This window comes from Elephantulus edwardii, unplaced genomic scaffold, assembly GCF_000299155.1.
Source record: "Elephantulus edwardii isolate Elephantulus edwardi_28Jun2011 unplaced genomic scaffold, EleEdw1.0 scaffold00079, whole genome shotgun sequence".
Taxonomy (NCBI): domain Eukaryota; kingdom Metazoa; phylum Chordata; class Mammalia; order Macroscelidea; family Macroscelididae; genus Elephantulus; species Elephantulus edwardii.
Genome location: NW_006399829.1, coordinates 14479202 through 14490439, shown reverse-complemented (window position 1 = coordinate 14490439; position 11238 = coordinate 14479202). Strand labels below are relative to the sequence as shown.

General features: G+C 38.9%; 1 pseudogene; it reads left to right on the top strand.

Annotated features, from left to right (window-relative positions):
* Nucleotides 1–7864: 7864 nt before the first annotated feature.
* On the top strand, nucleotides 7865–8598 carry LOC102871218 (annotated as a pseudogene).
* The last annotated feature ends 2640 nt before the right edge of the window (nucleotides 8599–11238 follow it).

Here is an 11238-nt window from a genome sequence, read left to right as displayed (position 1 = left end):
GGCTATGATCAAATCATGAGTGAGGTCACGGTGACTCAATGCTGAGGGAGTCCTTTGACCTCATTTGGAAATGCCTGGTGGTGATTTCTACACAGAAAGAAAGCGGATGGCCAACACTCCAAGTTGCTTATTGCAATATCACAGGGAGGCAGATCATGAGTGCCAACTGCATGAGGTTTACACTCCAAGGCAACTTAAAAGAATACAACCCTTTGAGTAAAAATACTTATATAGCAAGGTCCTTCCCAGCTTCATTGAGAATGTATAGTCAGTACATACGCATTAATGATGAAATGATTAGCAGTGATTTTGAGAATTAAAAAATTCTGTTTTATGAGAAAAAAATTGAAAATAATAATTTGTTTAAACAAATGGAGCCCAAAATTCTGATGTACTATGACACTTTTATTGTTGTTTGATCTATAAAATCATAAAATTTTTCCTACCTCACCCAGATTACAATATTTTGTAATTAAAAGTTTACTTTTAGTATAATATAGCAAGGCGGTTATAGTAATGTTAAAAAGCTGATTTTACTAGCACTTCTGTATACCAACTTTGTTTTTACCTTTTCTTCTCATTTTGTAAGTGAGACTTCACAAAGAAAAAGCATAATGTGAGTCCCGAGTAAAACAGTACCAATACAAAAAGAGTGTTTTTAATTTCAGTTGTTTTGCTTTCAGGCAACTTCTCTTACTCAGAAACAATAGAAGATCCTTGATTTTCTATCTGAAAGTCTAATCAGCACTTAACATCTGCTTTTCTGGGAAACTGAACCTATCTTGCTGACTGCATGACTTGGGACAAATGTTTAAAAGATCATCCAGTAACGTGCAATTTTATTTGAGGCAGGTACCATCATGTCAACTCAAAGCAATTGTGAGTAGTCCTTCTGAAATATTTGCAATGCCATCTGATAGGTGTCACTGACTTTCATGAAAACCACTGATCCACTTCCTTTATGACTATGTTTGGAATTACTGTGCAGATCTCTTTCCTGGCCTCTGGCAGAGGTTTGTGATGTAAATAAGTTCATATGGCTGCCTGGAAAGGAAGAAGGTGTGTATTACCAGACCCAATACATCAAAGGACTATGAGTGGCTTCAATTGAAATTAAGAACAGGAGTGCCTTAGACAGACACCCCTGAGATATTTCTGCAGATCTCAGCCTGCCTCAAGAACACTTTCTCCTTCCACTAATACTCCTTTTCCTGCCTCCATCCTGTGTCCTGTCCAAAGAATGCAGTGAAACCCGTGTTAACTATGAAAGTCCCTATGAAAAAAACGTGAGTAATCCAGAAAGAGGATCTGAATAAAGGGGAGGATGATAGGCTCACTGATACAAATATCATTTTAGTGAATGTTTATTTATTTATATAGAAGTTCCCATATGTGGCAATCTTCTCTCACATGAAATAACTTAATGTCTTACAATTCTGGGTTCAACAAGTTTCCTGAGCCTTGGAATAAAACTGATTTTCAGAGCTGTTCAATCAATACCTTACAGAACTCATATGGGATATGGTCTGATTGAGGTTTCTGTGGCTATTTGTTTTTAGAAGTAATTCATTTTTTCACCTAAATTGTTACAAAATTACTCAACACAGAAGAGTAAAAGTTCCTAAACCAGTTCAACCTTCACTGTCTATCATAGTTACCTATCAACACGGTTGTCTACCATCTTAGTTATCTAGAGCCTCCCTAACGTAAATACAAGGATACTTGCCAGGTAAATGCACCAGGGACCTGCTTAGTGATATACAGCATGTGTATGTAGCACCTTACGTGCCCTGGATGCCAGGTCTGCCTTCCACCAGCCACCCTGGGGAAACTAAGCCTAGTGTCTCTGCTTCCAACTAACTGAATCATCTAACCCCACAGTAACTGAAATCCATGGGATTTTTAAAGCTCTGCACTATAATGTGCTCAGTTCCTGGATGGAGAGGCAAGGCCCTCCAGCTGAATGTGTCATATATTTGCCAGCCTGAGCAGGAACTATTGTCAACGTTCCCTTACCCATGCTGATGGATCAAATCTGTGTTTTAATTCTGAAGTGTAGACTTATTCTCAGCCCCATAATTTAATGGTCAAGTTATATCTTAATTACTATGAACTGGTCTTTGGAAAACTAAATGTCAAAAGAAAGAAATTAGTCTGCACAGCAAAAAGCTCTCTTTGCCCCAAGTCTATGGCCCTTTGAACTTACAGCTGAACTCATCTTTCTTTATGGGATAACTTTCAGCCAAATCATAGACAGATTTTCAAGGTTAACAATAACACCAAAGAGATACTCCGTATTTAGAGCACTCAGCCACAGAGGATTACAAGGGTGGCATTTATTCAAGCACAAAACTCATAAAGTAAGAAAAGTAAGGACAAACGGATGAATGGGAAGAGCCACAGAGAGAGAATGGGAAGAGTGATGATCAATGTGGGTATCAAAACCAACCAATGTCATAAAATAATATACACATGAAATGACTGACTAGACTATCAATCTGTTCTTTAATAGTTTGACTTTCTAAAAATTTTTCTTTTAGATTGCAGGAAGTAGATCTCATGGATGAAGTACCCGCAAGTTATGGGTATTGGAAATGGGTGTCTTGTTATAAATAAAAGTATTACCAATGCAGGTCATACATCAGTTCTTGTATGAGTTAAGTAATGTTAAATCTAGCATTACAGAGTATATGAAATTGTTTAGTATTAACACATTAGATGACCTAGTCTGAAATGTAAATAACCACTAGTCAATGCCTCCAACTAAGTACCATCTATTATCATAGCAACATGTGAACTAAAATCAATCTAGTTTTTAGAAAAATTAGTTGTGATAGTCTAGGATCACTATGAGGTGTAGTTGATTTGATGGCACTTAACAACAACAACAACAAGGTGAATATCTTAGCCCATTTTATTGATCAAGTTTGATTTTTCTACTTATTTATCCAATATCATTCAATTGTTTCTGTTTGTTTTCACTGAGATCACAAGGATGATTTGTGTTTCATTTAGCTTCCAGAGAAAGGGACGTTAATAAATAAAAACTCCATATCTACAGCTTTAACCAAAGAGTCTTATCTAAGGCTCTAAGAATGTTGAAAAGGGGAAAAAAATAGATAACATTTCTGAGTCTCTTTTTTCTTTATATCATCAAATTTTAGATCAGTTCAAGTTCACTCAAAGGCTCCTCAGACTAAAAGCCTGGTGATCTTTTTCCAAAGAACTCAGCCATTGAAAATTCTATGGAGCACACAGTTCTCCTCCAACACTCCTGGGATTACCATGAGTTGGAAGCAACTTGATAGCAGCTGGCTTTTATAGGAAAAAAGACTTTCAGTTAGCAAAACTCCTTAAAATGTTTGTGTTTATTAAATAATAGTCACAGATAGTGGTAATTTGCTAATGTTCAGTCAATTGCAACTCACAGAGAAAATATTGCTTAGTCCCATGCCATCCCCACAACAATAGGAATATCTTAAGTTCACTGTCAAAATCATCATGTCAGTTAATCATCTTTAAGATCTTCCTCTTTCTGTGCTTACTCTCTATCCTGCCAAAGATGATGTCCTTCTCCAGGCATTAGTTCTTCCTGATAACAGGTCCAAAGTAAGCAGTCTCTCCAGCCTCACTTCTAAGGAGCATTCTGGCCACACTTCTTCCATGATATATGTGTTCATTCTTCTGGCAGTCCAAAGCAAATTCAATTTTCTTTGCCAACACTATAATTCAAATGCACTAATTCTTTGCTGAGTCTTCCTTATTCATGCTCATGAAACAGTTGAAAAGATCTACATTTAGAACATGCTTAAGCATATGCTTGGTTTAGAGTAGGGAGCAGAAAGACGAGTTATATTGCTTAAAAAATTAATAGGAATTTGGAAGCTGAGAGCTAGCAGTTACAAGTGGGATCAGCATTATTTTTTTTTTAAGATAGGAAGAAACTAGCCAAAACTTTTGGGACACAAAGATATAAAAAATGAAAATAGAAAGCAAAGTTTATAGAGTTTGTAGAGGCATATTATTTAGGACGTGACTTCCAGTCTTACCTATTAGGCCACCAGAACTCTCTATTGTTGTTTTGTTGTTATGTACCATTGAATCAGCACCAACTCATAATTGACCTCCTATTAGATTCAGAAGTGGTATATGGGAGGAGATTACCCATCTTTCTTTTGGGTTGGCAGCATGATTCCTTAACACTAAGCAACTAGAGCTCTCTTCTATAGGTGTGGCTAGAAACACATATGTAAAGTTAGAGAATTGTCAATGAACATTAGGGTAAGGATAGCTAGCCTTCTGCTTTTTGTTTTGCCTGTATGGACCTGTGCTTCAATCACTCCACTGCCCTCAAAGTAAAAGTCTGTAACACAATCAATCTTGTGTTATTGACAATATGAACAGTTTAGAATGGAACAAACTGGTTTGAAGAAGGGAGAGAACAGCAATTCCATAAAACAATATTCAGAATAAGACTGAGAGTAATGAGAGGAAACAACAATCACTTTGAATTCTTAGGTATCTTGGGTTGAACATATTGGTTTTAGTTAGAGTCAAGCTAGATAGGGTGGCTTGAGGACTCAAAAAACATTGTAAACATCAACATAGCTGTAATTTGTATCATATCTGTGGGGTTCAACACCAAAAATGTATAGTATCCTTGTAGTCTAAAGATAGTGATGATGACAGTAACAGTCTTTGATCCATCTTTGTGCTTCTTCTTCCATGCACCTTAGTTGTAAGACCACAAATGTGCACACACTTATCCATGAAACTGGGAGAGAGACCGCTGGCCTATTCATATAAACATGTGCTCTAATGAATCATCCTTTTGATATGCAAAACTGTTAAAAATTATGTATGCTGTTTGATTTTCCAAGAATTTGTCTGCACAGGCACACTTTAATGTTACATAATCGCATGCTATGGTGTTTATCTATGTTGGATTTTTAGGATTTTTGTTTAAATCATTTCTCCAAACTCATTGTCTGCAAAACATCTTTTTAACTTGGATCATTTGTTGCTTTTGCTTGCGATAGTGGGAGGATGCATCTCAAAGTTTCTTAATAATTATTTTCAAAATCACATACTTCAATGTGCTTAGTTTTATCTCTTTGTTTCTGCCTAACCTCTGGGTCTTTACTCTCCTTCTCAATATTTTATGATGTTAAATTATTATAGAGGCCCTGGTCTTTTCTTCTCAGCATTAATTCTTCTTAGGTTTTCACTACTCTTTTAAAATCTAATCTTTATTTCCTTTTACCTAACATGAAAACACTGTGGGTATAGACTGCAGCTCAGGTGAAAGCCCTTCTCTCCTACAACACATTTAAAAAAATACAAAAAGCAATGTTCCCCCTCACTTGTGAGGAACTTAGAAATCCTCTTATTTGAGTAGGATCCTCCAACTTTAACTAGGCAAAACAAGGGAATTGAATAACAGAAATAGAAGATATTAAACTCAATAAGAGGGGAAGCAGAGGGGTGAGGATGGGTTAGGGGTGGATAATCATAGAGTTGCACAATTTGATGGGTGGAGGGATAGCTGGGTTAAGGAAATGGGAAAGATACAGTGTGAAAAACAATGCATATGAACATTTTAAGTAAACCAATATAAATTAAAACAACAAAAACAAAGAGAATTACAATCTCTAAGACAAAGGATGATATTAGGCTTCAGGAAAGAAAGGTGAAATCGGGTGAGAGACTCTTCTCCAGCGCTAGCAGTTTTAGGTGTAGGTGGGTAGATTGTTGTTGTTGTTGTTGTTGTTATGTGCTGTCGAGTAGCTTGTGACTCATAGCGACCCTATGTACAACAGCCCTAAACCCTGCTCTATCTTGTGCCAATCTCACTGCCTCTGACACGCCCATCCCGATTACCCCAGTCACTGAATCAATCCACCTCATAGAGGGTCTTCCCCTTCTGTGCCATCCCTCCACCTTCCCAAGCATGATGTCCCTCTCCAAGGACCTCTCCCTCCTTACAACATGTCCAAAGTATGTCAGACAAAGCCTCAGAATCCTTGCCTCCAAGAAGCAGCCCAGTTTGACCCTCTCCAGGTTGAATCTGTTTGTTTTCTTGGCAGTCCAGGGTGCATTCAATACTCTTCTCCGGCACCACAACTCAAAGGCATCAAATCTTCTTCTATCTTTCCTAGTCATTGTCCAACTCTCTGATGCATAACAAGTGATTGCAAAGACCGTAGCCTGTATCAGATGCACCTTAGTCTCCAGAGTGACACCATTGCTCTTCAGTACCCTGGAAAGGTCCCTAACAGCAGACTTTCCCATGGCAATACGTTTTTTTATTTCCTGGCTACTGGTGCCAAGAGTGTTGACCATGGATCCAAGCAGACTAAAGTTTTTAACAATCTCAATCTCTTCACCATCCATCCTGATGCTGCCAATTGGTCCAGTGGTGAGACTCTTTGTCTTCTTGACATTGAGCTTTAGTCCATACTAAAGGTTGCAGTCCTTGACCCTCTGTAGCAAGCATGTGGTGAAAGGTCCCTTGATTTGAAGATCCTTGCCAGCCATCCCAGGCACCAAATAGGACAAAAGAGTTTGGGACAGAAGCTTCCCTGGACAGAAACTTCTTGTGTGAAGCACCTGGTCTTGCACAACTAACCACTCCATAGACTAATGAGGACAATAGAGTTTGGGAGAGAGGTCTACATTAAGGCAGGATTCCTGCAAGGCTACAGTGAGACCAGGGAGAATCTGAAGGACGTTAGGAAAGGAAAATTTCCCCATAAAGGACTTTCAGAACTGTGAGTGGCTCACCCCCTAGACTGAATGTTTTAGCTGGCAACTAATCACTAACATCATAAAGATAACACAATAGAAATAGTCTGACACTTATCAAGAAAACTTCACATAATATCAAGAAAGCAGCAGGCAGTTTCAGACAATGTGAAAAAACAAATTAAGCCTTTGCCAATATAAACAGAGAATATTGCAATATCAATGAATACCCCAGAGCCAAGAAGGCAGAATATATATGTTGATATGGAAGCATTTGAGCGGTTACAAAATAAAGTACAAGTGATAGTCCGGTACAATGCAGGTATGCCCACTTTCCTAGAAGTCTGGTGGGCCAAGGCCTGGGTGCTTAAATAGTTTTGGAGTAGAGCATGAAAGCCAGGGAGTCACCTTGGCCATCTAAAACACAGGTATGCAAACTTTCTCAGAAGTCCCGTGGGTCAAGGGCTAAAAGGGAGTAACTATAGAACCCAGAAATAAAGGAAATGTCCTAGGGAACAAGTAGAAATATACTGGTGCAGAGATATTTGCATCATACAACAACATACAACAAAAGAAGGTACAAATAATGGAAGAACATTGTAATTTGTTAAGAAAGAAAATACTCCAGAGACAGGGAACCAGGAGAAATATCTTTTGGGGGACAACTAGAGAAGAAAATGCACACAGTATTTTTCAAAATCCGTGGTTCTAAGTGCTGCATAGTATTCCATTCTGTGAATGTACCACAGTCTCTCAATTCAGTTGTTTATTGGAGGACATTTCAGCTGTTTTCATGTTCTTGTAATGGGGAATAGTGCTGCATGAATATAGGTGTACAAATATGTTTGTATCTCAGTTCTGTTTTCCTTGGTCTATATTCCTAATAGTGGAATAACTGAGTCGTATGGAATCTCTACGTCAACAACCTTTTTTAAAATTTTTTTTTCTGCACCTTGGGACACCAGACGGGGCGGAGGGCCCCCGAGGGTGAGCTCCGCATTGGGCGCCCCTGGGCTCAGGACCTGGGCTGGGCCGCTGCTGCTCGCCTCTCCTCCCGCCTGCAGATGGGCTGGCAGGGTGGGCGGTGCAGCGGCGCCCCCGAGGCGGCTTGTGATTCAAGATGACCAACGAAGAACCTATTTCCAAAAAGGTTCCCTTTAGTGAAAGAGACTTCAAAGTTATGGCTTGAGATGAGTTGATTCTAAGATGGAAGCAGTATGAAGCGTATGTGCAAGCTTTGGAGGGCGAGTACACAGATCTTAATTCTAATGATGTAACTGGCTTAAGAGAATCTGAAGAAAAACTGAAGCAGCAACAGCAAGAGTCTGCATGTAGAGAAAACATCCTTCTAATGAGACTAAGCAACCAAGGAACAAGAGATGCAAGAGTGTACTACTCAAATCCAGTACCTCAAGCAAGTCCAGCAGCCAAGTGTTGCCCAACTGAGATCAATAATGGTAGACCCAGGGATCAACTTGTTTTTCCTAAAAATGAAAAGTGAACTGGAACAGACTGAAGACAAACTGGAACAAGCCCAAAATGAACGGAGTGCCTGGAATTTACTCCTGATAGGTAAACAAATACTACTACCACTCAGTCAAAACTTCCCTGACAGTCCCACTGCGAGAAAGCTGTGGTGGGATAGCCACGTATTCATTTCCACACCAAGACTCAGACTTTTTAAGCCAAAAAAGCCACATTCTTAACTGTCCAGTTTGTATTGGTTAATGTAAAACTTGCCAGATGAACCTTGTGTTTCAGCATTTTTTCTCTTCCCCTCCCCATTGCTTCAGAGGCCTGATGGCGTTGGACTATTTTGATGAAGTGGTTACCTCCGAGACATTCCCCTTCTAGGAATCTTAGACACTTGAGAAAAGTTTCTGTGTGAAGAAACTAGAGGGAGAAACAGAAATCTTAAGTCTTCTTAAGACACAGTGAAGCACACTGTGTCATCAGACAGTTTGGAGGAATGAAAACCTAGACATTTTAAACCTGAATTGAACATGTAAAATTCCAATAAAAGATACAATGGAATATGCATCACTCTTTAACGTTGAGCATAGTGACTTAGAGACATTGTATATTAGCTTTGCCCATAAGACTGTGGACTTGATGATTATTGTTCACCTTCTGGGTCAAAACTTGAATCAGGTAACACTGCCTTTAAAGAATTTATTTGCTGAGAACCAACTTTGAATAGTCCTGAGAATCGGCTAATAGATGTCAGTACAAGTAGTTCATACACGTAACCAACCATTTTGTTTGGTGCTCTGTTACTTGATTGAGCCTTTAATCAATGGATTTAATCAACGGTGTGTTCTTTGAATGGTTGCTAATGCTGTAGACTGTACAAACAGAGGTGTGGTTGTCAATATCAGGTCTGAACTGTTCAAAGCATGATAAACATGCATTTCAAACAACTAGATTGTATAAGGGTAATGGCTGTGCTCAGACCCTGCGTTTATTTCTCCCCCAGTAGTGAAATGGATTGCATCCCCATTCCACTCAACAGGCACATGCTGAAAGATCATTGTGTTAATAGGGGATGTGCTCCTTCATTGTATTTGGGCTTTTTGTATTGAATTCATGATATTAAATGTGCCTTGAAATAGTTGGGGTTTTTTTAAAACAAAATAATAATAATAATATTTTTCTTTAGCTTATGATTTTAACAATTTACAGAATATTTAATATATTCTGTAATATTTAATTTTACAGAATAGTTAAATTTTCAATTCTTCATTGTTGCACATTTTTACTCCCTCTCCTTCCGTTCCTCCTTCTTCCCCCTTACCCAGTTTATTTTTTTTTAAATATTCATTCATTGTTGCACAATTACCTCCCTCCCCTGCCTCCCAGTCCTCTTTGTCATGTACCTTTTTTTCTAGACTACTGTACATATAATGCCTAATCGTATACTCCTTTTAAACAGTTCTTTAGGTCATGTGTTCAAGTGTAATATTCATTATCTATCAACTCTTATTCTATTGTTCGATGTTCAGCTTTTTGAGCACACATAAAACACCCTTCCAGAGTGGTTCTACCCTTTTGCATTTCCACCAACAATGCATGCAAGTTTCAATCTCTCCATATATTCTTGAGTATGGAGTTTGTTGTCCTATTAAACTTTACCACTGCTATTGGGGTGAGATGATATCTCGTGGTGGTTTTGTTTTGCATTTTTCTTATTGTCAGATATTTTGAGCTATTTTCATGAGTCTGTTGCCCATCTGAATGTCTTCCTCTGTGTAAGGTCTTTTGCCCATTTCGTAACCAGGTTATCAGACTTTTTCTTGTGGAGGTACTATGGTATTCTATAAATTTCTTTATGAGACTCTTGTCCGAGATGTCATTGGTAAGTGTTTGGTGTGTTTGTTTGTTTTTTTCTCTTCTCACCTTATTGGAAAATTATGTAGATGCATGCAGGGATTTAGTCTTTAGAAGGTCACATTCATTAATATTATTTTCTCTTGGTTGTGCATTTCTGACTGTATTTGCCAGACTCTTTATAGGCTAGGCCTTCTAAGTTTTAGCTCAGCCTGTATCAGGCACACCTTAGTCTCCAGACTGACATCATTGTTCTTCAGTACTATGGAGAGATCTCTGACAACAGACTTTCCCAATGCAATTCATCTTTTAATTTCCTGGCTGCTGAAACCAAGAGTGTTGACAGTAGAGCCAAGCAAACTGAAGCTGTCAGCAATCTCAATCTCTTCATCATCCATCATGATGCTGCCAATCTGCCCAGTGGTGAGAATCTTTGTTTCCTTAATGTTGAGTTTCAATCCATATTGAAGGCTGCAGTCCTTGACCTTCTGCAGCAAGCATTTCAAGTCCTCTTCAGTTTCAGCAAGCAGGGTTGAGTCATCTGCATAATACCGCTTGTTGATAAGTCAGCTTCCAATCTTGATTTCACACTTCTCCTCATAGAGTCCAGCTTCCTGGATAATCTGTTCCACTATAGATTAAAAAGGTATGGAGATAGGACATACCCTTTAAGCCATGCAGTGTTTCCTTGCTCTGTTCTGATGACTACCTCTTGGTCCAAGTATAGGTTTCACATAGCACAATCAAGTGTTCTAGAATTCCCATTCTTCTCAGAGTCAGCCACAATGGCCAACTAAAAATTAATTGTTATTGTTGTTGTTATGTGCCATAAACTCTGCTCTGTCCTGTACCAATCTCATTGCCTCTAACACACTTATCCTGATTGCCCCAGTCACCAAATCAATCCATCTTCCAGAAGGCCTTCCCCTCCTGCGCCTGCGCTCCACCCTCCCAAGCATGATGTCCCTCTCCAAGGACCAGTCTCTCCTTACAACATGACCAAAGTATGTCAGACGAAGCCTCAGAATCCTTGCCTCTAAGGAGCAGCCCAGTTTAACCTCTCCAGGATGAATCTGTTTGTTCTCTTAGCAGTCCATGGCACCTTCAGCACTCTTCTCCAACACCAAAGCTCAAAAGCGTCAATTCTTCTTCTATCCTCCTTGGTCA